Source organism: Dipodomys merriami, unplaced genomic scaffold (genome assembly GCF_024711535.1).
Source record: "Dipodomys merriami isolate MVZ:Mamm:240054 unplaced genomic scaffold, mDipMer1.0.p SCAF_359, whole genome shotgun sequence".
Lineage (NCBI taxonomy): Eukaryota > Metazoa > Chordata > Mammalia > Rodentia > Heteromyidae > Dipodomys > Dipodomys merriami.
Window position 1 is genome coordinate 1,020,962 of NW_027205148.1, and position 25,885 is coordinate 1,046,846.

Sequence of the window (25,885 nt, forward strand, 5' to 3'; positions counted from 1 at the left end):
AATTATGTATACACTTCATGTTTACATATCTTAAAACAGACATACACATAAATATAAACATCATGAGAGAAGAAATGTCTTCAAAAAAGTAAAGAAAATAAAAGAATCTAGGGTTTTTATGTTAATTTTTAAATAGAAACAAACATAGGAATATTAATCTCTCAGAGCAGTTAGTAAATAAATCTACAATGTCCATAAATTTCCCCCATCTCTCTCCTGCCCTAGGTCAATATTCTGTAGCCATTACACAATCACAAATTTGAGGTAAAGGATGGATCAAAATGTGTTTAAAATGGCTGAACAAGATTGCTCATTTCTGTAATCCCAGCTACTTCAAAAGCAGAGATATGAAAATTAATATTCAAGGCCAGCCTAGAAAAATTGTTAGTGGTAGCTTGTGCTTGATGTCTGTTATATCATACCTTTTGTACCTTTTCAGGCTTTTTTCTCCTTTTTGGGGAAGCAATGAGGCTGTGTTTTGCACTTGCTAAGTAGATGTTCTAACTCAAAACAACATATTCAGTTTTTTTTTTTAATGTTGCATTGCTTATTTAGTGATGAGGGTTAGCCTTCTGCCTGGCATGTGCCTATATTGTAATTATTCTTTTTAAGATTTATTGATGTAACTGAGAAGGCAGGCACACTACTATTCCTAACTACTGGTTGAGAAGGGTGTTAAAATCATTTTTTCTCATGATCTAAAATCATGATCCTTCAAATCTTAAACATCTGAGTAGCTTGCATTATAGGCACAAGCCACAATACCTGGAAAGCTGTTTCAATTAGGGAGGAGTTACAGTTACATGAGTAAGATAATGAGTACATTTCCTATGGAGCATTGTTACCCCCTCCTTTGTTTTTCCCTTGCCATCCTTTTCCTCCCCACCTCCCCAACTCCTTTGTAGGTCTGACTGATCCAAAATAAGACATCTGTAAAAGGTATAATATTTGATTATAGGACTACTTGAATAGTAGTGTAGAAAATGTGTAAAGGGAGTCACAGGAAAAAGTTTTGAGTTGATTTTTTAATCTTAGAAATTACTTATATGTTTTATGAAAGTTTCTCCACAAACACAGTACACTTACATTTAACACTAGTATGGATGGTGTTATGATTACTTACTTATCTCCAAAGCCACTCTCTAACCTACATGGTTGCTTGTTTCTTTATTGTTGAGACATTTCCCAGAAGAACCCAAAAGATAGAACTTAGAAGAAAAGTTTTCAAAGCAGCCATTTTCAATATTTCCAAAGTAAAAGAAAACCACACTGAAGATTTAACTGAAATTTTGGTGACATGAGTCATAAAATGAATAGCAATTATATAAAAAGGAATCAGGTGAAACATCTAGAAGTCGAATTGTGCCAGAACTAGAATGAAAAATCACTGCCAGGGCTCAATGGGCTTCTTGACAGAAGAAATAATTAGCAAATTTAAGATATGGCTGAGACTGATCTGAAGAAGAGATGAAAATGAGAGTAGATTATTCTTGAGCAACCTGTGGGTAAGATAAGAGAAGATAAAAAAGAAGAGAGAACATGAAAAAAGATTTGAAGAAACAACCATTGAATACTATAGTGATAATCTCTAAGATGGTCTACAAAGACCTCATAAAATATATATAAATATCCATACGTTTTACTAGCAGATATAGCAAACTACTGAAAGCCAAAACACAGACAAAATGCCTGAAACTAATAAGAAAAAATCAGCTTACATCATGCAGGGAACTACATTAAGATTCACAGCTGACTTCCTTTAAGAATTTCCCTAAGGCATCAACTCAAGAGAATTATAAGACTGCCACAGATTTTTTTTAAATTGTGAAGATACCGTACGGAGGGGTTACAATTACATGGGCAAGGTAATGAGTACATTTCTTATCAAGCATTGTTGCTTCCTCCATTGTTTCCCCTTCCCATCAGCCCGCCCCCCAACCTGCCCCTGCCAAAGTTGTAAAGTTTGTTTTTTGACATAACGTCTTGTACATCTCATTGTTGCAATGGGTCCATCTGTAAACGATTTGTTTTTTTTCCCTCCCCCTCTACAAATTATAGCAACATCAAATACAGTGAAAACAGGGGTTATACCATGGGGGATGGGCATACAAAGCAACAAAGAACTATCTTATAAATATGCTAGAAAAAATAGCAAGAAAGGAAAAATATTAGAGTCCTTATCTTGAGGTTCATTTTGCCTAACATCAACTTATCTGACCCTTTCTGCTTGTCTCAGACATATCGTCTTGATTGCAAATAATGGAAACAATGGGACCTATGTTTCTTTGTTCCTGGCTTAGAGATTTTATGCTTTCCATTCAGGATATTATAAATACTTCTTTGTCAAATTTGATCAATATCAGAAACTATACCCTGCATAGATGGAGTGTGGCTGGAGGAGCCAGGACAGTAAGTTGAGTAGGAGACAAATAGGTAGAAACTAGACTATAAGGCTGGTGAATGGAAGAATCAAGTGAGAAGGGTTAGGATTGGCAGAAATGAGCCCTAATTGTATGTTTTTTTACTTACTTACTTACTTATTTTACTGTTCACAATGTATAGATAAGCTGAAGCATTCTGATAGATAGTTTCCTACAATCCTGCACTAATGAAAATAAGAGGGAATTTACTATCACCAAAAGACAGGAGAAACAAAGGAAAGTATAGTAAAGGAAGGAAATCATATCATTCAGAATGCTTTGCACTGTTACCACATACCATAGATTGCTAAGACTCTGAGAAACTTTTCTGCTAACAGAGATGGGATGGGAACTGATAGCACTGCTGATCAGTACAGCACCTGCCTAGCAAGTGTAAGATCCTGAGTTCAATCCCTGTTAACAACGAAGCAACTGAGAAAATAAAGTTACAGGACAAGAAACAAATCCAGACTTAAAAGGGAATATTCTGAGATAAGGGCAAAATGCAGATCAACAGTAAGTAGATATCTCCCTATACTGATCAATTTAAGGAGCTCTAACGGGTCACTCAAGAAGATTTTGAAGTTTCTATGTTACTCTGGAAAATAATAAACATGTGAGATGCTGCGATGATGTGATGGAAGAGGATAAAGGAGAGCATAGGAGGAATAAAAAAATCATTAGTAGAGAGTTACAGGATTAAAAAATGAAGAGGGCTGGGAAGGTGGCTCAGTGGTAGAGCACTTTCCTTGCATGAATGAGGCCCTGGGTTCAATTCCTCAGCACCACATAAGCAGAACCAAAAAGGCCGGAAGTGGCGCTGTGGCTCAAGTGGTAGAGCACTCGCCTTGAGCTGAAGAGCTGAGGGACAGTGCCCAGGCCCAGAGTTCAGAACCCATGACCCGACCCCCCCAAAAACATGAAGACATTTTCCATCTTTATAGAACAATTAACAGAGAAAACAATGAAAAGTCACTGGTGAAATGGTTAAGGAAGTTAATTAAGAAGCCAAAGATAATTACACTTTAAAAGGAAATGTTATATATAATCCATGGCCTGTTATTTCATATGAAAGTAACTTTTACTGTAAAAAATGTTTGATCCATATGAACATGTGTTTTTTGGGAAGAAGCGTCTGAAGTATCAAAAGTAGAGTGTCATTGTGATGGTTTATTACCTCCCAACCTGGGGAGTAATTGCTGAAATTTTTCTTGCATGTCTTACTAGTATGTAAAGGTGAGTTAGTCATTAAATACAATTTTAAGGACTTTAGTCCACAGTTGAATAAACCCAAAATATTTTCATTGACCTAAAAGCTTAAGCACATCATTAGAACAGACTTTTGAATTTGGATGGGTAAGCTGGAAGACTTTTATCATGCCCACATCATTCTATCCACATTTGTTCTCTCTGACACATGTAGAGCTAATGTGCCAGCTCTGGGTTGTAAACATTGGGATGTCCACTACACATTTCCACAACCCCATTATTTTGACAATATATCTAGGAGAGAGGAGATGTACCACCTGGAAAGGGGGTAATGCGTGCTGGCAATATGCGCACCCAAACCCATAATCCCTCCCCCCAAAATATATCATTCTTGAATAGCAACAATCTGAGAATAACAGTGACTTGTGACTCACCCATCAGAAATTTATTTCTTCCTTAAAAGAAAACTAAGGCACCAGATTCTCATTCCTATTTTGAGAGTGGATCTCATTGTAAGCCTTATGGCAACTCATAATTAAATATCTATAAATAGATATGTAGGTGCACAGTTTCACATTTGAATAAAACACACACTTTAGTAAGACACACCCCACGGAAATAATCATATTGAAGAATGGGAAGAATGGATAGCTTTCCAGATGTATTTCATGTGTTAATCCAGACAATCCATAGTGATTGTGTGATTGTGTCTGGGCAGAGTAAGCTGATGTGACTATCTCATTTTCACTCATGTCCCTTATTTTACACATGACGAAAATATATTCAAGTCCTACATATACAATACCACTGAATAATATTTTCTATTTCCCTGACTTTACTTCTCTATAATATTTTGTTTGAAAAATTATCTTGGGTTTATAAGTACATCCTCTTTTGTGATACCTTTTCTAGAGTTCGCAAAGGGTAAGAGCATCAGAGGCCCCTGTGTTATAGCCCAGCCCTTAGCTGCTTTGCATGGTAGAACCCACAAGTTGGGTTTCTTTAGTATCTACAAAATGAATGAAGGCAGAAAGTTGACCTAAGTTAATGACTCATTCTGAATTATTTTTAAATATGGTAGAGAAGTGCAATATAAGTTTGTTAAGATATAAGATGAGAAGCACTAATCTTCATGTTGCCAATAACAAGACAATCCTACATGAACTTGAGAGTCTCTATTGGTCTAAAGACAAAATCCAGATCATTTTTTCTTCTCACATAACTAACACATCCTGGCCTTGATTTTTCAGCTTTGAAGGAAAGACGACTTTTCATCAGGAAAAGCCTTTGTATTGTTAAGGTCCAACTGGAAAAATCAGATTAATATTTTCTCCTTTTTTACACTCTTTTCTGTACTAATGGTGTAAGAACTTAAGACTTTATCTGGTTCAGAGATCACTCTTTTAATAAATAATTTCAATCTGTAACAATTGAGATCTTCCCAGCTAAGGTGAATTCCTAACAACTGTGTAGGTGTAACACATATCCCTTACACCAGTAAAATCTACTTTATCTCATTTAATACTGGCCCCCTCCTGGAGAATAATTAGAGTTTCCCAGTCTTATAGAAGTGTTTTATAGTTGAATCTGTTCTCTTGTCATGATATAAAAATTATTTTTATAATTTTGGAGTTACTTCAATTCCTATGTTTTCAGTTCCTATTAACCCTTTGCCAACTGTGATTTTTTTCCTCCTCTTTCTCTTGTTCTACTATGGAAGACAGCAGTTAAGTCTTTGTAAATCTCATTTAGTTAATATGAGTTCTGTCCTGATTTCTTGCAATGAGACTCTCTCTCAGAATTTCTAATTTCTTTTAATGATGAATACAACTTCTTTTCTACTAATCCTTTTTATTTTGGGATGTTACAAGAGTTTGAATGTGTATCGCTTCTCAAAATATCAACAGAAATGCATTACTCTTAGGTTAGAATTAGAAAATGAGGGTATTTTGGTATATTTATGTCATAAAAACCAAATAAACAAATAATAAGCATCACACACTCCTGCATAGACTAATGCCAAGGTTATTGGAGTAAGTGCACAAGCTCTTGTCCTCTCTCTTACTCTCCTGTCACATGATGTATTTCACCAACAGTTGATGCCCTGAACAGTTACAAATACTTTGATATTTGGCTGCCTACAGTGTATAACTGTGAGCCATTATGTCTTGTTAATTATAATTTATCTTCTCTAATCTAACTACTCATTTACAATAGCACAAATGGTTACGACAGAAATTGGAATGTAAAAGTAGAGCAGTGGTGTAACAAATAATTGAACCTTTAGAAGAATGTCTAAGCTAGCTGATGAGAAGAAGCATAAGAACTTTGGAGGAGGCTAGGAAAAACCAATACAATCAAGAATGATCAGGCAGGTAAGGTTTAAGAAGGAGAAATCTGTATAGAACATCTAAAACTTCAGAGAGGTTAGTGAAGTAGTATGTTCTAAATAGTGGTAGAAATGTGGAAAATAAAGGTAGCTCTGGTGAGCCTCTTGTGGAAATTAAGAATAAAATATTGGAAACTGGAAAGAAGGCAATTCTTCTTATAAAGGGGGAAAATTTGTCCAAATTTTGTCCATGTCTAAACACTTTGTGGTAAACAGAATTTAAAAAATAATGCATTGAGAACAACTCAGAGCTTTTGCTTCATGAAGGAAGTCAATCTTAGAAGAGTAGAGTGTGATCTTATTACTATGAATTAATGAGAAAATGGAAATTTACAGATAATGAGAATGAAGAAGTACTATAAACAGCCATAGGTTATCTACCACTTTAGGGTTGTTGAAAGAATATAAAATTAGATATTTTTTCAAATGTGGTGACATTTCAGAATTTCTAAAACTACTTCAGATAGATAAATAAATGCTATGGTCTGTAAATAACATACCAATTAAGCTGCTATATTTACATAGGGAAGGTCAAGGTTGTATGGAAACACACAAAGAATGAAAAATGTTATTAATCAAGATGCATTGTACTTAATTATTTGTTGAATGGTAACCCCCTTTTACAACTACTTATCAAAAATAAAAATACATATATGGAAGAAATGAAATTGTCCAAAAAGAAATATACTCATTTCCAGACTTATGTAACTGGTACCCTTATGAATATCACCTTTATAATAATAGTAAAAATAAGGAGGTAGCATAGGTAAAAACGAAATGCAATTTTCTTGTCAAAAAGGGACACTTTACTTGATAATGTTAAGATTTATTTGCTATACCTTGTCATGTCTACCTCTAAGAAATTCAAAATAGATAGACCAAAGTAGACATCAATGTTGTTGGATATTTTTTTAATTGATAAGATTTTTTTTTGTGAAAATACCATTCAGAAGGGTTACATTTACATGAGCAAGGTAATGAGTACATTTCTTATCATGCATTGTTGCCTCCTCCTTTGTTTCCTCTTACCATCCCTGCTTCGACACTCCCCTTCCCTAGCCCAGTCCCTTCCCCTCTCCCCCCGCCAAAGTTTTAAGGTTAATTTTTCAACTTAATATCTTGTACATCTCATTGTTGCAATGGGTCCACCTGTATCCCTATTTAAACTATTTGTTTTGCCCTTCCTCTCCTCAAATTATACCAACGTCAAATATGGGGAAATCAGGGGTTATACTGTGGGGGAGGGACATACAAATCAACAAAAAATATCTTATGAATATGTTAGAAACAATAGCAAGAAAGGAAAACCATTTGAGTGCTTATGTTGGGGTTCATTTCACCTAACATCAACTTATCTGACCATTTTTGCTTGTCTCAGACATACAATAGTTATTGCAAATAAGGGAAACCATGGGACCTATGTTTCTTTGGGCTTGGCTTACTTCACTCAATATAATTTTGTCCAAGTCTTTCCATTTCCTAACAAATGGGGCAATGTCATCCTTTCTGATGGAGGCATAGAATTCCATTGTCTATATATACCACGTTTGGTTGGTCCATTCATCTACTGAGGGGCATCTGGGTTGGTTCCATATCTTAACTATAGTAAATAATGCTGCAATAAGCATGCAGATGACTTTAACATTTCTCACTCTCATCTTCATAACATTTTTCTTCCTCTACACTGGACTGGATAGCATAGTTTACTCAGTTAAGCATAAGCAAATATAAACTGTTCTTTCTTGGTAGATTCAAGTTTGCTTAACAATTTGAATATCAAAACAAAAACATCAGGGTTTCGGGTTTAGATATTACTCTGGTTGGTGTTATTGTTGAACTGTAACTTAGCTTACAGAAAAGAGATATTTGAAGATTATTTGAATAGTTCATTGCCTGGTCCTCATTGCTTGTGAGTCGATATGATGTACAAGATCCCTGAGTACTAAAAAGAGCTGAGGCTCTAATTTTAAAGCGTTGTATCTTTGTTGCTAAGAAGCACTACATTTAATTTCGACCATTGCCAGTCAGAGACATCCATCAGAGGTCCATTAAACAGGAACCATTTGAAGTAAGGTTTGTGGGTGACAGAGCCTATGTTTTTAGCACTAGCTGAAAAAACGAAAGCCACAAACTCTTAAAAAATCACACAACAAAGCCCTACAGATTAATGAGACATAGAAACATAAACAGACTTCATAGTATGTTTTACTAGTTGTGATTTTTATTAAATATGCCATTAAATTTGAAAGCAAGCCAGTAGATCCTCTTTGTCCCTCTATCGGTCTCTGAATTAAATGAAGATACATTTAGCTGTAAATTCTGAGAACCTTCCAATTTGGGGTGCAGGGGGGAAAAGTGATGTTCTTATCCCTTGATATTTACACTACTGTTTCCCTTATAATAACCCAAAGAGATTTTGGAAAAAAAAAAACAGACCCCAGGTATGGTAATGTTGTATTTCAATACCTTTTATCTTTTGTGTATTCAGAAATATTAGAAATCAAATACTTCTAAGCACGTTTTGTCTTCTACTCCCACAATGGTATTTTAAACTGTTTTGTGGTTTCTAAGGGAGGTAATGTTTGGTGCTTCCTGCAAAAGCCTGAAGCTACAAATGCTCTGAGTCCACCGAGTTTATTCTCCACAATTGTTCAGGCAGCCTGCATGAAGCCATTTTGCCTCTCACATCCAGATTCAAGCTGCATACATCCCTTTCATTTGTAATAGCACGTTGAATACTAAATGTACCATAGGCTGATCTTAATTTGGTTGAAAGCAAGGACTCCAATAAGTCTTTCCAAAATATTGGACCACCACAATCAAACTCTAGGCAGAAACAAAGAAGTACTGACAAGATCAATTCCTACCTGTCATCCCACTATGGACTATGGATATAATTGATTACGTATTATTCTAGGTCTAACTGTCACCAAAATGATGAACAAATTATCTATCTGGAGTCACTTTTAGCTATTTACAAAATGAGCATTAGGAGTATTTCTTTGGACTTTTAATCACCTATACATCACACCACATAGGATTACATTTCCATGTTAGAATAAACATGCAAGTTAGCATTATAACGGCTATCCTTGCGAAAGGTTTGCCTATTATTATCTTTGCCAGCAAAGATAATAAAAAAGAAAATTATGAGATGCCAAATATGGCATCTACATTCTCATATTAGGTCTTGTACCAAATTTAGTAGGTTTATTTATTCAGACAAACCCAAATCACATCATTTGAGCAAGTTCAGTGAGATTGTTTCTTTTGGAAACTTGGAATTAAGTTGGGACAAATTGCTGGGACAGAGGACAAAATGTATAGGACTATTATATAATCCTGTTACTTACTAATGTTTCCATTGTGCCAGAATAAGAATGGAAGTAGGGATACTAGAAAACCTAAAGGAGATACAGAGAAGACTAGGCAGAGTTTTAGACCTCTAATGAGTTTAAGTCCTGTCATTTGGGAGACTGCTGCACTAGAATGACATTAGATATTCTAGTGTGAGTCTCTTTTATATTGGCTTGACTTCTCTTAGTTGCCAGCTACGAATCAGACTAACTACCTTTTATGTAATGCATATTTGGTAAATATATAGTCACCAGAAAACAAGGCATCACCTATCATTTTAGATAATTCAACAGTGAACCCTAAGAACAGTGAACCACTCATCAGTATTGGAACATCTGGGTTGTTTCCAAATCTTGGCTATTGTGAACAGTGCTGTTATTATGCAGCCATTAGAAAGGACAAAATAATGGCACTTGCGTGGAAATGGATGCAACTAGACCAGATTATTTTGAGCAAAGTAAGGCAAGAACAAAGAGACAAATGGCAAATGGTCTCCATGATACGTGGATGCTAAAGCCAAAATGCAAGAAGATATGACAAAGTAAACAGGACTCAAGAAACAATGGACAGCCTCTCATTTTGCCATATCATTGCTAAATGACCATGTTCTTAACCTATATAGGGTAGATATATGCACGCAATGGAAGGAAGCCATAAGGAGTAATAGAATAAGTGGGAAACAGAAAAACATGCAAAAAAGGGGCCCCTCAACTGCACTGAACATAGAAGAAAAAGAACTAAGCAACCCAAAGACAGAGATGGGAAGGGAGGAATGAGAGGGAAAGGGAGAACAGCCTACACTAAGCAAAATAAAAGAAATCTAATCATTACCTAATGTGGAAGAAATAATTTGTATTGCCACAGCTCATGGAATTCATCAACGTTATAGACCATGATAATGACAATTTGCCTTATGAAGGTTAAAATGCGTTTGTGACTTTAACTAAGTATCACTACTCCACAATACTTTAAAATATGTGAAATTTATGTAATCACTTAATCTCATTTTTAAAAAAGGTGAGAGAAGGGATAGGTAAGGAGTGATGAGTGAAAATGTCATCAGATACCTTGTACTCATATATTGTTTTGTAGAATGGGAACGCCTTTGTACAACTACTTAAAGTTATAATAATAAAAATGTAAAAAAATGCGATTTTTAGTAGCCAAGTGGGGGGAAAATATGGGGAAGTGTTACTCCTGCAAGGATCAACCTGAAGGATGGTTTTGCTGTGCCTGAGAATTAAGTGAAAGTCCCCTGAGTTTGTCACTTTGTTCTTTGATCTGAAGTATTCTCTGCTGCAGTCTCTTTGCGATCACGCTGGGCTTCAGGAAAGAGAAGATTTGCTGGTACGCATCTTGTATGCAAAGCAATTCTACCCCTCAAACAGGTAATGCCTTTTTCCTCACATCTTAAAAGAAACTGCCAAAAACTGAGATCACCTGCCTGCCAGAGAACTAGCTCCTGCTCTGTCTCCAAGCTAAGGTGACAACAATTTCTCCACAATTCCTCCAGAGAAAAAGACAGGGCCACACATTGCAATTTGGCGCTCTTTTAACGTTTCACAATGTTCTTGTTTACACACACACATACATACACACACACACACACACACACACACACACACACACACACACACACACACACACAGAGTTCTTTCTGTTTAACCTGAAGCTAATGTCTGTAACCCTGAAGATCCCTGAAGATGTACTTAAGTATTGTCTTCTCATGGCTGCCATGTATGAAATCTCCATTCTCTACACTTTAGCATGTTTATTTGGGAAAAGAAGGCCAGAGCTAAGATGGGACTCCTGTAATTTGGGTCTGGGGTCGAAAAAAGAGTTCAATGCCAATCACAAGATTAACTATTAAACTTTAAAGAACATTCTGAGCTACTATTTTAAGATTGGGATTATAGTCAGAACACTTCAGAGTCAGTCTTGGGGAAGAGCAGCGTGGCTTATTTTCCTGAATTAGGGCCTTTGGTGTAGCTGCTACCACTCCTGAGTCAGGCAGGCAGAGGTAAAGGTCTAGGCTCCACTGTGACTTGACTTTGCTATGGGAGAAAACAGGTATGTGTTTAAAACTGAGAGCCCATGAGTAGTTTAATCTCTGGGGCCTGAACTACAATCCCATCAATGGTATTTAAAGAAAGAGACCAGCTTTTTTTTTCTTCTTAATGAAGGCAGGCACTGAAATAAATCTCTCAGGTCACTGGCTAACCATGGAAATAATTTCATAAAGACTTCAATGAGAATAGATGATGAGAAATGTAGTCTTGAAGTATGAAAAGTCAGAGAAAAATGGATCACTACAGCTTTCATAAAAAACAATGCTAATTTTTCATGCAGCATTACCACAGTGAGGTTAAGAGGCCAAATTATCAACAAAATATTACAAAGAATACAAAGACATAAGAATGCATAACATATGCAAAAGAAAATAAGAAGTTAAAAGAAATTGTCATGAAGAAGTCCTGGTAAGGAACTTAATAGACAAAGAAAAAGGGCCTTTAATGTACTCGATGAGGTAAAAGATACCAGTGAATAAGTTTAGGAAATTGAGAGAACTGTGAATGAAGACATAAAGAATATCAATAAAGAAATAGAAGCTAGATATCAATGTGTATATTAGGTGATCTAAAGAAATCAGATCCTAAAGAGAAAGAAGAAAAAGATAAAATGAGGAAGAAAGGAAAGTGAGAGAGAAGGGAAGTAGGGAGGAAAGTGGGAGAGGGGGTAGGAGGAAGAACAGAGAGAGAAACAGAAAAGAGCAAGAGAGAGAAGGAAAGAGGGAGGGAATGGAGAAGGGAGAGAAAGGGGGAAGGGAACAAGGAAATATTTGAAGGAAAATTGATGGAATGCTTTCAAATTGGTTATATAAATTACACATAGAAGCGGGAGGGGCTTAGGAAAGAGAGAAGACAAAAAAAGAATGATGGACAAAAGCAGCTATAGTATTTAATGAGCATATGTGGAAAAAGAAGGCTACAACCAGAGGAGGTGAATGGGGTGGGGATAGAAAGGGGAGGAAATGATAGAAGTGGTGACAATGATGAATAAAAATTATCTTATTACATGTTTAATTGAAACCCCTTTGTATAACTAACTATAGTAAAAACTAAGTAAATTATAAATATAATTATACATATAAATACTTCCAAAATATGAAGTAAATTAATGAATATCTATCCTATAATATCATATTCAAAATTCTGTAAGCTGAAGACTTAAAGGGAATCTTTTCAGCAATAGTGAAGGTACTGGCTTATATGAAAAAGATCTTAAAATAGAATAAGTGATAATTTCTCATCAGAAACCATGGAAGCCATAGATACTTTCAGAATTATATATGATGTTGAAAGAAAAGCTTTCAAGGCATCTTTAATTTGAGAGAGAAAGTAAGTCATAAATAATTAAGCCAAGAGATTTTATTGTCATTATTTACTGTAAGAACTTAAAACATATCCTAAACTAAAGATAAAATAAAAGCCAGATACCGGTGGCTCAGGCCTGTAATTTTAGCGACTCAGGAATCTAAGATCTGAGGATTCCTGCCAGCCCAGGCAGGAAAGTCTATGAGACTCTGCTCTCCAATAAACCACACAAACACACACACACACACACAATGAGAAGATAACTACATGATATTATGAAGCTTCATGAATAAATAAAAGTCACTGGTAAAGATAACTAACCTCTTTTACAATCTTATGGTGAAGATTAATTGCACAATATAAAAAATAAATTTTATGTACAACATTTTCATCCTAGATTTCTCATGTAACATGTAATCAACTCTCTATATCCCCAGAATTCAGCCTTCATAACCATGGCCAGCTGAGCAAGAAGAAGTGAACCCAAGATAAAGAATAAATGAAAGGTATTCAACTGTAACTTAATTATTAGATGAAATAAGAAAGCTTGGATAAAGGTTATTCATCTAATGGACCATCCGGGAAATTACTACAAATGGACCTTTTACTGAACTAACTGTAAAGAATGAACCTGGATCAATGAAATTTGTCCTGATAACTTTATAAACATAATTTCCAAAAACATAAATGAAATAGAATTGATATGTAAGTACCATAATAAAATAGATACAGCTGTTATAAAACTGTACTCATTAAAAGAAAGACTGAAGCCCACAAAATATATGTGATTAGAAATATGATGACAGATTCTGAACTATGTCAATCACCAACTGGTGGATAAGACAATTTAAAAAATTAAAAGATTAAATTTTGAATCTCAAATACAATTTTTAAACTTTTTATTTCCAATATGCTTCAAATGGAGGATTGATAAAAATCCAGCTAGGGAACCGGTCATAAAATACACAATCTGAAAATCTAAAGTTGCAATATAATTAGAATGTAACTATTAAAGGCTAAATTATACACAAATATACAATAGATAAATTTAAATATTTAGTGATTAATACCGAGGAGGGCCCTACATATAAAAATACCTTTACTACAATGTGACACTTTAAAGAAATTTCATAATTGTAGGTTTATACTGAAAAAAATAAAAATAAACTCAGAGTTTAAAACAAAGACTATAAAATAGAGACATTAACTTTAAGTCTGCTAAAGGAATAATAAAAGCATTGAAATGGAGCAAAAAAAGGTTAAGAATGTAAACAACTCCAAGAGACTCTCTCTCTCTCTCTCTCTCTCTCTCTCTCTCTCTCTCTATATATATATATATATATATATGTATATACATATACATATATATACATATATATGTATATATGAAAGTGATAAGACAACAGTGAAAACAAAAATAACTTTAAAAGTCATAATCTCACATGTTAGACAAAGAGTTTTCTCCAGTACTTTAAATTCAGGGTAGGACATTCTTCGATGTGTTAGGTAATCTTCAATGGCCAAGAATTGTCATTTCATCTCAGATGTTTTTCATCTCTAGCAATAATTCTTTTGTTTAGCTTCTTTAGAATGTACACATATTCACATGCTCTTATGATTTAGTACAAAAATTGACATATCCAGGAGATGGAGAACCTGCAAATGTGGTCATTGTCAAGAAGCTAAGCCAGAGAATCATTAGGAGATAAACAGTTAGAGATTACCTGAGAGTCAGATTTGAAATGTCATATGGTTTATAAAGAGAAGGTTATGAGGCACTGCTTCTGACAACAGCAATTTTTGCATATGTATGTGTGACCATCAGTTTTGTTTATATGAAAAGAATAAGTTTTGTCCAAGGAAAGAAATGATTTTACCATTTATTAATGTCAGTTTCTATTAGTCTGATGAAACAACCTTAATATCACATTTCTACTATTTTCTATATAATAATTACTGTGCTAAATTATATCAAAGCTAACACATTAGACACACATCCACACAGAAACATGGAAGGAAAAGATTCAAAAATCAATAAAGTCACAAAGCACATGAGGAAGGCATTATACTTTTTTAGTGTTCTATGGTATTCTAGCAGTTTGCTAAAAATTTCACCGGACCACTACAGAGTATGATCCAGGACAACAGTGATCTTGAAAAATCTTTTATTTTTAACATTTTCATGCAGGAATTTTTTATTTTTTTGTAATTAATTTTTACATGTTTTATTGTAAAAATACTACACAGAAGGGTTACAGTTACATGAACAAGGTAATGAGTACATTTCCTAACAAACATTGTTGCTTCGTCCTTTTCTTTTAATGTCCATGACTTTTTTCATTTTTTTAATTGTGAAAAAAACATACAAAGGGGTTACAATTACATGAGCAAGATAAAGAGTACATTTTTACCAAGTATTTTTACCTCCTCCTTTATTTCCCCTTCCCATCTTTTCCCATCCCCATATCAAAGTTGTAAAGTGTGTGTTTTATCATAACGATTTGTACATCTCATTTACACAATGAGTCCACCTGTATCCCTATATAACAATTTGTTTTTTCTCTTCCCCTGAATAAATTATACCAACATGAAATACAGTGAAAACGTGGGTTTTATCATGGGGGAACCGAAGTACAAAGCAACAAAAAATCATCTTATAAATATGATAGAAACAATCAAAAGAAAGGAAAAAAAAACATTTGAATACTTATCTTGGGGTTTATTTCCCTAACATCAACTTAGCTGACCTTTTCTGCTTGACTCAGACATACAGTGGTTATTGCAAATAAGGGAAACCATGGGACCTATGTTTCTTTGGGTCTGGCTTACTTTACTTAATAAATTTTTTTTCCAAGTCTTTCCATTTCCTAACAAACGGGGAAATGTCATTCTTTCTGATGGAGGCATAGAATTCCATTGTGTATATATACCACAATTTCATGATCCATTCATCTACTGAGGGGCATCTGGGTTGGTTCCATATCTTAACTATGATAAATAATGCTGCAATAAACATAGTTGTGCTCGTAGCTTTAGTATATTCTTGTTTGTGATCATACGGGTAAATGTCCAAAAATGGGATTGCTGGGTCATAGGGGAGCTCTATGTGGAGTCTTTTGAGGAACCTCCATACTGCTTTCCAAAGTGGTTGAACAAGTTTACACTCCCACCAAGAATGCAGTATGGTTCCCTTCTGTCCACATCCCCTCCAGCATCTGTTTTCATTTGAGTCCTTGATTATAGCCATCCTAAATGGAGAGAGGTGGTATCTCAATTTTCTTTTGATTTGCAATTCGTTCATGGCTAGGGAGGTTGAGCATTTCTTCCTGTGTATATTGGTCATTCTTATTTCCTCTTCAGAGTAGTCTCTCTTTAAGTCTTTACCCCACTCTCTACACTCCTATTCAATTTAGTATTAGAATGCTTATCTACAAGCTGCAAACATAAAGGGGATCCAAACAGGGAATGAAGAAGTAAAACTCTCCCTCTTTGCTGATGAAATGATCTTATATTTATAGAATCCCACAGACTCCACTCCCAAATTACTAAAGCTGATTCAAAAGTTTGACAAAGTAGCAGGGTATAAAATTAACCCTCAACATCAATGGCTTTTCTGTATGCCAACAATGAGGAAAGCATGGTTGAAATTAGGAAAGCAACTCCGTTCATAATAGCCCCACAAAAAATATAATACTTAGGAATTAACTTAACCAAAGAAGTGGAGGACCTCTATAATGAAAACTTTAAAAATCTGAAAAAGAAAAACAGAACTTGGAAAATAGAAAAAACCTCCCATGCACCTGGATTGGAAGGATCAACATTATGAAAATGGCAATACTCCCAAGGCTGTCTACAAATCAATGCAATACCTGTCAATATTCTAATCTCATTCTGCAAGGAAATAGAACAGGCAATCCAAAAATTCATATGAAACCACAAGACATGCCCCATTTCTTCAGAAATGGAAAGACTTGGAAAAAATTACATTAAGTGAAGTAAGCCAGTCCCAAAGAAATATAGGTCCCATGGTTTCCCTTATTTGCAATAACTAGTATATATCTGAGACAAACAGAAACTGTCAGACAAATTGATGTTAGGCAAAATGAACCCCAAGATAAAGATTCAAATGTTTTTTTTTTCTTTTTTGCGATTGTTTCCAACGTATTTATAAGATAATTTCTTTGTTGCTTTGTATGTACCTCCTCCAGAGCCCTGCTTTCACTGTATTTGACATTGATATAATTTTTGAAGGGAAAGGAAAAAACAAACTATTTAAATGGGGTTACAGGTAGACCCATTACAACAATGAGATGTACAAGATGTTATGTCTAAAAACGAACTTTACAACTTTGGCCCGGTGGGGGGGTTGGGTGGTGTTGGGTGAGTGAAAGCAGGGTGTGGGGTTGAGGGGGTGTAGAGAGGAAGGGATGGTATGGGGAAACAAAGGAGGAGGCAACAATGCTTAATAAGAAATGTACTCACTATTTTGCCCATGTAATTTAACCCCTCTGCATGGTATTTTAATAATAATAATAATGATAAAACCCCCAAAAGCAAAAATGATCCTTAACAGAAAGAACAGTGCTGTAGGAATATCAATACCCAATTTCAAACTCTACTACAAATCCATAATAATCAAAACAGCTTGGTACTGTTTTTTTTTTTAAATAAGTTTTTATTGTGAGAATACTGAAGAGAGGAGGGTTACATTACATGAGCAAGGTAATGAGTACATTTTTTTTCATTTTTTAAATTTTTATTTATTTTTTATTGTGAAAATACTGTACAGAGGGGTTACAATTACATGGGTTAGATAATGAGTACATACCTTATCAAGCATTGTAGTCTCCTCCTTTTCTTATCAAGCATTGTTGCCTCCTCCTTTGTTTTCCCCTACCATCCCTGCCTCCCATCTACACTACTAAACCCGTCAGAGTTGTAAAGTTTGATTTTTGACAAAGCATCTTGTACATCTCATTGTTTCAATGGGTCAACCTGTTTCCCTATTTAAACAATTGTTTTTTTCTTCCCCTCCACAAATTATACCAACATTCAATACAGTGAAAACAAGGGTTATACCATGAGGGAGGGACATAGAAAGCAACAAAAAAAATTCCCTCATAAATATTTTAGAAACAATAGCAAGAAAGAAAAACACTTGAGACCTTATATTGGGGTTCATTTCACCTAACATCAACTTATCTGACCATTTTTGCTTGTCTCATACATATACTAGTTATTGCAAATAAGGGAAACTATGGGACCTAGGTTTCTTTGGGCCTGGCTTACTTCACTTAATATAATTTTTTCCTAGTCTTTCCATCTCCTAACAAAGGTGGTAATGCCGTTCTTTCTGATGGAGGCATAGAATTCCATTGTATGTGTGTACATATGTATGTATATGTACATATGCATATATTTAGCACTATGTATGTATATATATGTATCTCACATTTTGTTGGTCCATTCATCTACTGAGGGGCATCTGTGTTGGTTCCATATCTTAGCTATGGTAAGTAATGTTGCAATAAACATAGTTGAGCTAAACGGTCATATGTCTATGTTTTATAACTTATAATTACCATGTTGAATATTTGAATCTTCTCTTGTTCTGTCTGTGTATCTAGTACTTACATTATCATACATTTTCCTTTAAAATTTAACTGCTGTCTTCTTGTTTCTTAAAATGCTCTTCATTTGTACCTAAATTATTTTGAGTCCTACAGAAATGCAATGATATAACAAGACAAAATAGTATTTTTTAAAATAAAAATTTTGTCACAAAGGAACTAGCCTGGCACACATATCTAGGGCATTCTCAGGAAGAGATAAAAAAATCTGTATGAAGTCTTCGCTTAGCTGACAACATTTAGTTTTTGGGTGTTTTATAATTTAAAGCCATCTTGCAATTCTCTAAAGGGTTGTAACATAGATGCATTATTTTGAACTTCCACAGTCACATTCTCTTCCTACTATTACTCAAGCTGAATTAAAATAATTCCCCAGCTATTCCTAATCTGATATTTTATCAAAAAAAAGAGACAAATGAATTGTTCCATAGAGCATTTAAATAAAAAATGAGAAGAATGCCAGATGAATAACTTATCCTTTAAAGCCAGAAAAGGCTTCTTTCTTCCAAGCAGCAATCACAATGCCAGAACCACAAGAATTTGGTGTCACTAACTGCAACGAAACCATTGGAGAAACAAGAAAACAGTCTATATGTCTGCAAGTGGATTTTTCTTGCTAAAACTTGTTCTCACACAGTTTTTTGTTACCTATAACATATGCATAGAAACAGACACACACATATCAGTTGATTCACATACAGCCATGTAATAACTTTAAAATATTTCGTATTAAATTTATGTGTAATGAAGAACTAGAGGTCCGGATTATCATACAAAACTGTAGCGACCGTCTACTCGACCAGCGAGAAAAAACCACCACCACACCAGGAGTCTTCTCAGATCACGCTTTATTGGAGAGAGTTTTAGTTGTAGGAGAGCTTGGGCGCGAGAGAGCGTGCACCCAAAACATGGCCACTTATATAGGGAATAGGAACACGGGTCTTTCTATCATTGGTCGTCTGCCTTTCACCATCACCAGGTGCCACGGGATTGGCTGGGGACTCTACGTGGCTCGCGCATGCGCGAAGCCCAGAACCCACCGTCCCGCCAAGCACCGCCTGAAAGGGAGTGGTTACCTCAAAGCTGCAAGGGAGTGGGCGCCATCTTGTAATGGCGTTTACCCTGACTCCCTACAGTCCCCCCTTCTTTGTTTTTTGGCAACAGGTAAGAGTAGAGGTTGGGCCTCTGTCTAAAACATTAGGACCTTGCACTGGCCTTCGCCTGAGGGGCGCGCCTTCCCCAGTGATGACCAGGCCCGTCCGATGCCTTTTTTGCAGAGGTGGGATCTTGGGCATCAACCCACTTGCAACCCAGCATGCTCTTCTTGAGGAGATGAGAACCATCTCCTCAAGTGCAGTGCACTTGCCTTGCACCCTGTCCCAAATTGCAAGTTCCATACGTGTCCTGGTGCAATGGGATCCCCTGATCCCTCGGGGTGCTAGGCTATGCAGAATGGTAAGGCTTAAATGCCTCTTAGGGCCGACAGCCAAATCTGGGGTGAGGATCCACTCTCCAAAGCAGCTAATGCTTGCGAGATAACAACCTTGTCCCTTCTGGTTTGGGCTCGAAGGAGACAGACCAACCATAAGCAGGCCACGCATCCTCCCAAGCAGCAGGCTAAAAACATTCCGACTCCCACTCGCTCTTTGGAAAAGGACACCGCAGAGGCAATCCAGTCAGTAAATTTTAACAGCCCACAGCATCATTGGTTTAGCTATCACAGGGATTGCTATTAGCACTGTTGCTAACAGCAGGAAGATCAGCTGTATCAGGAGAACAGTGGATGGCATCTTCGAGAGGGGGTTCTTCTGCAGTCTCCACCGGCCTGGTCAGTCTCATTGGCACCCAGTGAGGTACTTCTTGACTCTGTGGAAAAACACAAACAGCTCCCCTGGATCTCGTTATTACCGGATCCGGTCCATACCATTTATTATTAATAACATCCTTCCACATAACCATGTCTTTAGTATCCATGGAGTCTCTTGTCATATGCCGATCTGCAGCAGACTGATCGTTGTCATTTAGAATTAAAAATTAAGGGTAAAGAGCGCAAGAGAAAGTCTTTCCCTGAGGGACGCGGACTCAGCCATTCCCCCTTTTTGTTTTTGAAGCATTTCTTTTATGCTTCTATTAGCTCTATCCACTATACCTTGTTCTTGAGGATTGTAGGGCAATCCGGTAGTGTGGGCAACCTGCATTTGTGCGCAAAAGGCGCGAAAACCATGGGAAGTATAAGCAGGGCCATTATCCGTCTTAAGTCTAAGGGGCTTTCCCCAAGCTGCCCAAGCTTCTAAGCAGTGTATTCTGACGTGAGACACCTTTTCTCCTGCCAGAGGTGTGGCATGAATGACACCAGAAAAGGTGTCCACAGACACATGTAAATATTTCAACCTACCAAATTCCGTCAGATGAGTAACATCCATCTGCCATAGGGCGTTTGGTCTCAACCCCCTGGGGTTTACCCCCACATGGGGAGGATGAAGAAAGGTAACACAGGATTTACAGGCTTTAACAATATCTCTTGCCACATGCCTGGACAAATTATATCTTTTCATAAGGGTATTAGCAGGTACATGATACAATCTATGAAAGTCTTTTGCCAATTCTACAGAATCAGCAGCAACCAGAGCCATAGCCCGAGTTGCCTGGTCCACCAAATCATTACACTTTGCCATCGGGCCTGGCAACATAGAGTGGGCACGAATATGTCCAATATAAAAAGGATGTTTTCTGTTTAAGATAAGGGATTGAATCTGTAACAAAACATTAGAAATTGTACTGGCCTGCTTAACTGAAGCAGCAACTTCAAGAGAAGCAACGGCATTTACAACATATAATGAATCAGAAAATAAGTTAAAAGGTTGATCAAACCTTTTAAAAACTTGAAGCACAATTAAACATTCAACAGCCTGTGGGGCATTCGGCCGAAAATTAAAGACTACCGGCTGTTTGTGTCCTTGAACAAAAAAGGCACCTTGTCCAGATTTTGATCCATCCGTAAAGATGGTTAGAGCATCAGCCAAGGGCTCCTTTGAAGTACAACAGGAAAATACACTAAATTTTTGTTAACTATGGCAAGCAGAGGATGCTTAGGATAATGATTATCAATTACATTTGGAAATGAGCAAACAAGAATTGCCCACATATCCATTGTTGCTGCTAAAATTTCAACTTGCTCACGGGTGTATGGAATAATTAATTTATCTGGAATTTTTGCAAAGTGCATTAAACAATACTTTATACCCAAAATTGCCTTTTTTTTATTTTTATTTATTTATTTATTTTTTTTCTCAGACCAAAATTGCCTGTTTAGCCACTAATTTAGGAAAATATTGAACAGTTTTTGCTCCCACAGAATCATAGCATTAATAGTTAGGCTTCGAAGCAAGCCAGTGGTATAATTGGCCGACACCCCATAAGTCCTGACTGCCTTAACTAAATATTTTAACTGGGAGTAGGAAACCGGCTCAAGAATTCTCTCATTAGTAATTGGCTTTTCAAAGACTGGAAAAGCGGCCCCTAACGGCGACCAGGTGCTGCCTTTTATAAAGTGACTCTTCCCTGCTGGTGGGCACGGCGGGGGGGCCGACGGGTGAGGGGCAGCTCCGTTTCCTCTTCCTGGCTGCTGCGGTACTCCCACCCCTAGGGGGCGCCAGCCCCCATATCTGTCTGCCTCGTGCTCCGCCGCAGCCTCTTCTAAGTCTTCACTATCAGCTGGATCGAGTTGTTCTCCCTCCTCCTCTAACATTTCTTCCTCTGAGTCACTCACAAGATCACTGCATTCTTGGTCCCGCCCTTCCACATGTAGGGCTGAGAACCGGTTTGCTTTTAAAGAAGGGCATGGGGGTCTCCTTGAGACCCCCTCCCTAAAACCTTTCTCCTTTTGTGAGGGCTGCAGTCCCTCCTGCTTTAATTCTTTAGGATCCTTTTGTCTTTTTTTCCTTTTTCTTTTAGGCCTATTTTCCTCCCCCTTATTGTATGCTGACTCTGATAGACTATCCTGATGCTGCATTAGTGCTTTGTGTCCTTCCTGGATTAAATCAACCCCTCCCTCCTCGAGGCAAGTGCGCACCATCAAAAAGACAAGCCACAAAGGAAGAAGCAATGCAAGCAACCAATAAATATCTAAATCTACAGTGAACAGCATACCGGGGGATACTTACCGACGTCCCCTCTCCGTGTGTTGAGTTCTGGCTCCGGTTCGGCCTCTCGCGCGTGTCCCGTCCCTGGTTCGTTCCCGGGTCTCGGCACCACTTGTAGCGACCGTCTACTCGACCAGCGAGAAAAAACGACCACCACACCAGGAGTCTTCTCAGATCACGCTTTATTGGAGAGCCTTTTAGTTGTAGGAGAGCTTGGGCGCGAGAGAGCATGCACCCAAAACATGGCCACTTATATAGGGAATAGGAACACGGGTCTTTCCATCATTGGTCGTCTGCCTTTCACCGTCACCAGGTGCCACGCATTGGCTGGGGACTCTACGTGGCTCGCGCATGCGCGAAGCCCAGAACACACCGTCCCGCCAAGCACCGCCTGAAAGGGAGTGGTTACCTCAAAGCTGCAAGGGAGTGGGCGCCATCTTGTAATGGCATTTACCCTGGCTCCCTACACAAAACCTCTTACCTGTGAGAGTGAGTACCTGAAATTAAAAATTTCCAGTTCATTTACCTAACCCATCAATCACTTAAGTCTCCTATTTGTCATCTCTTTGAGGGCTTCTTGGTTTTATGGTTTCTTTCTCCTTTACTGTAGGAGTCAGTAAGTCAATATCCAGAATAATGTATCCTCAATTTCTGAAAAACATTTAAAGGTATTTAATTGTATCTCAACTAATGGAAAGCATTTATTTGCTTGCAGAAATTGTGGAAAATGGTAATCATAACACAGTTTGTAATATTTAGAGATTCAATTTGATGTAGTCCATTATCAATACAGATTCAAATGTTTATTAAATTATATGCTGCATCAAGTTCTTCTTCAGGTATCTGAGAACAATCCACAACTTCAAATTATGTATATCTGGAATAAAATCTTAGTTCTATCAACTTCTACCACAAAAGTGTTGTCAATAATTTCCCAACTTTAGCGATTGTGTGTGTGTGTGTGTGTGTGTGTGTGTGTGTGTGTGTGTGTGTGCAAGTGTGTGTGTGAGTGCATGTGAATGAGTGTGCATTCAGAAGTTCTGGGATTTGAACTCAGGACCAGGGCACTGTTCCTGGGCTTTCCTTTTGCTCAAGGCTCATGCTCTACCACTTGATACACAGCTTCCTCCATCCCCAACTGACCACATCAACTACTGTAATCACATAAACTGATGGGTAGTAAGGTTAATATTGCCAAAAGAGGTCTCTTCCAAGTTCAGAGTTAATTATTTAAATTATGTAAGGCCAAAATTCTTCTTGAGTGTAACTACAGATTTATATTTGGTCACATAATCTACCTACATAAGCTTTTTTACATAATCTAACATTTTGCTTGTGAAAATTCTGAAAGGTCCCTCAAAGGGTGTCTAATCCATTAAGGGCTATAATGCACTAAAGTGAGACTATTTTGCCCTTAAATTGCATCACAATTCACTGTACCAAGTTATGAAAACTTCAAAGTGCCCAACAATGGATGAACACACAAAAATTAGTTATAGTATGTGGGTGTGGGTGTGAGTGTGTTTGCGGTATATGCCATACATACATATATATGGAGAGAGAAATACAGTATTATTTAGTCATAAAATAGAATTAGACTATATTCAGAAAAAAGGATGGCATTGGAAATCATGTTAAACAGAGTAAGCCAGATTCGGAAAGATTAATATTGTGTTTTATTTTATATATAAAATTACAACTTAAAAAACAAACAAAATGAAGACAGGTGAGAATAAAGATGAGAGAACAGCCATGGAGGAGGGGCAAAAAGACAGATATTTATGGACCTAATATTGCTTGGTTGTTTGAATATCAACTTCACAGAGAGCAATAATAAACTTTTTTCATAATTGTTGGATTGTGTTTTTTATATGTATTAATTCACACATACCATTTCATAGATTTTGATATTTTGAAGATGCTTTTTAAAGCACTGCTTGTACAACTCTTCTTGTACAATTCTTCTGCAAGTGCTCTACTTCTTGAGCCTTACTCCAAACATTACATTCAATTTTATATGTAAATAGTAAGGAAAAAGATATTTTGTAAGAGTGAAATTTTAAGGATATGAGTAAATTCCAACATATCAAAATAAAGGATAAATATAGAAAGTGTGAAAATTGTAATTCTAATATTGTGTATATGAATCTCACAAATAAAGTGTATATGCACTGTATGTCCTCTATATATTTTATATATTTTTATATATTGTGTATTTATTTCATATGTATTGTAGTATGGCGTGTATACATAGTGTATATATAGTGCCTTTTATATGTATATGATCCCATTTTAAATATAGTGCCAATCTATATAAGAGCACATAATATATATATATATATATATATATATATATATATATATATATATATATATATATATATATATATATATAGGGATGAGTGTGTGGGTGTGGGTGTGTGTGTGTGTACACACACACACACACAATTCCATTCCTGGGACTTAAACTTACATCTTGGCCACTGTTCCTGCCTGACCCTGGACTCCTTTTGCCCAAGTTAGTGCTCTACCACTTAATCAAACTTCTGGCATTTGTGGTTAATTGGAGATAAGAGTCTCAAGGCCACTCCTGCCTTGTTGGCTTTGGACTGGGAGTCTTACATCTCAGTTTCCTAAGTAGCTAGGATTACAGGTGTGACCACCTCCACCTTGTAGCAAATCTGTTTAATTTTAAACACACTATGTATTCTCAAGTGCTGCTAGTTAAGTTTGCTGCACATCAGAAGACATGTGAAAACATGGTTTTTAATACTAATGGATGGAGGATGGTGTTAAACAAAACAAGGAACATTTGCATAGTAAGTTACATTATAGTAAATCAAGCCCTGTATATAGTGATGAGAAGCTGTTGGGGTTCAGTTTCTTTACATTATTAACAAACCATTAAAATATACAAAGTATAATTTTTTAAGCTATTTGCAGAAAATGACTAATTTTATACATTAATATTTATATAATGGTAACTAAGTTAGTTAAAGTTGAGGAAAGGAAGTACTGGGGCTTTAAAAACAGTGCCTAGGCCCTGTCCCTTGGCTTTCACTGCCCAAATCTAGTACTCAATCACTTAGTCACAACTCCATTTCAGGCTTATTGTTACTTAATTGGAGATGAAGCTGTCAAGATCTTTTCTAAACCACTGGCTTTGAAATGTGATTCTCAGATCTCAAACTCCTGAGTAGTTGGGACTGCTGTCTTGAGCAACTCACATAAAGTTATTTTTTGTTATTGCTACTTATGAAGTAAATCCTGTGTAGGCTATAAAATCATGCTAAAATTTGTCAAGTATCTAAGCAGATTGTGAAGAAGAAAGTATAATGTGGTAGTTTATCCAAAAATTTTGCCT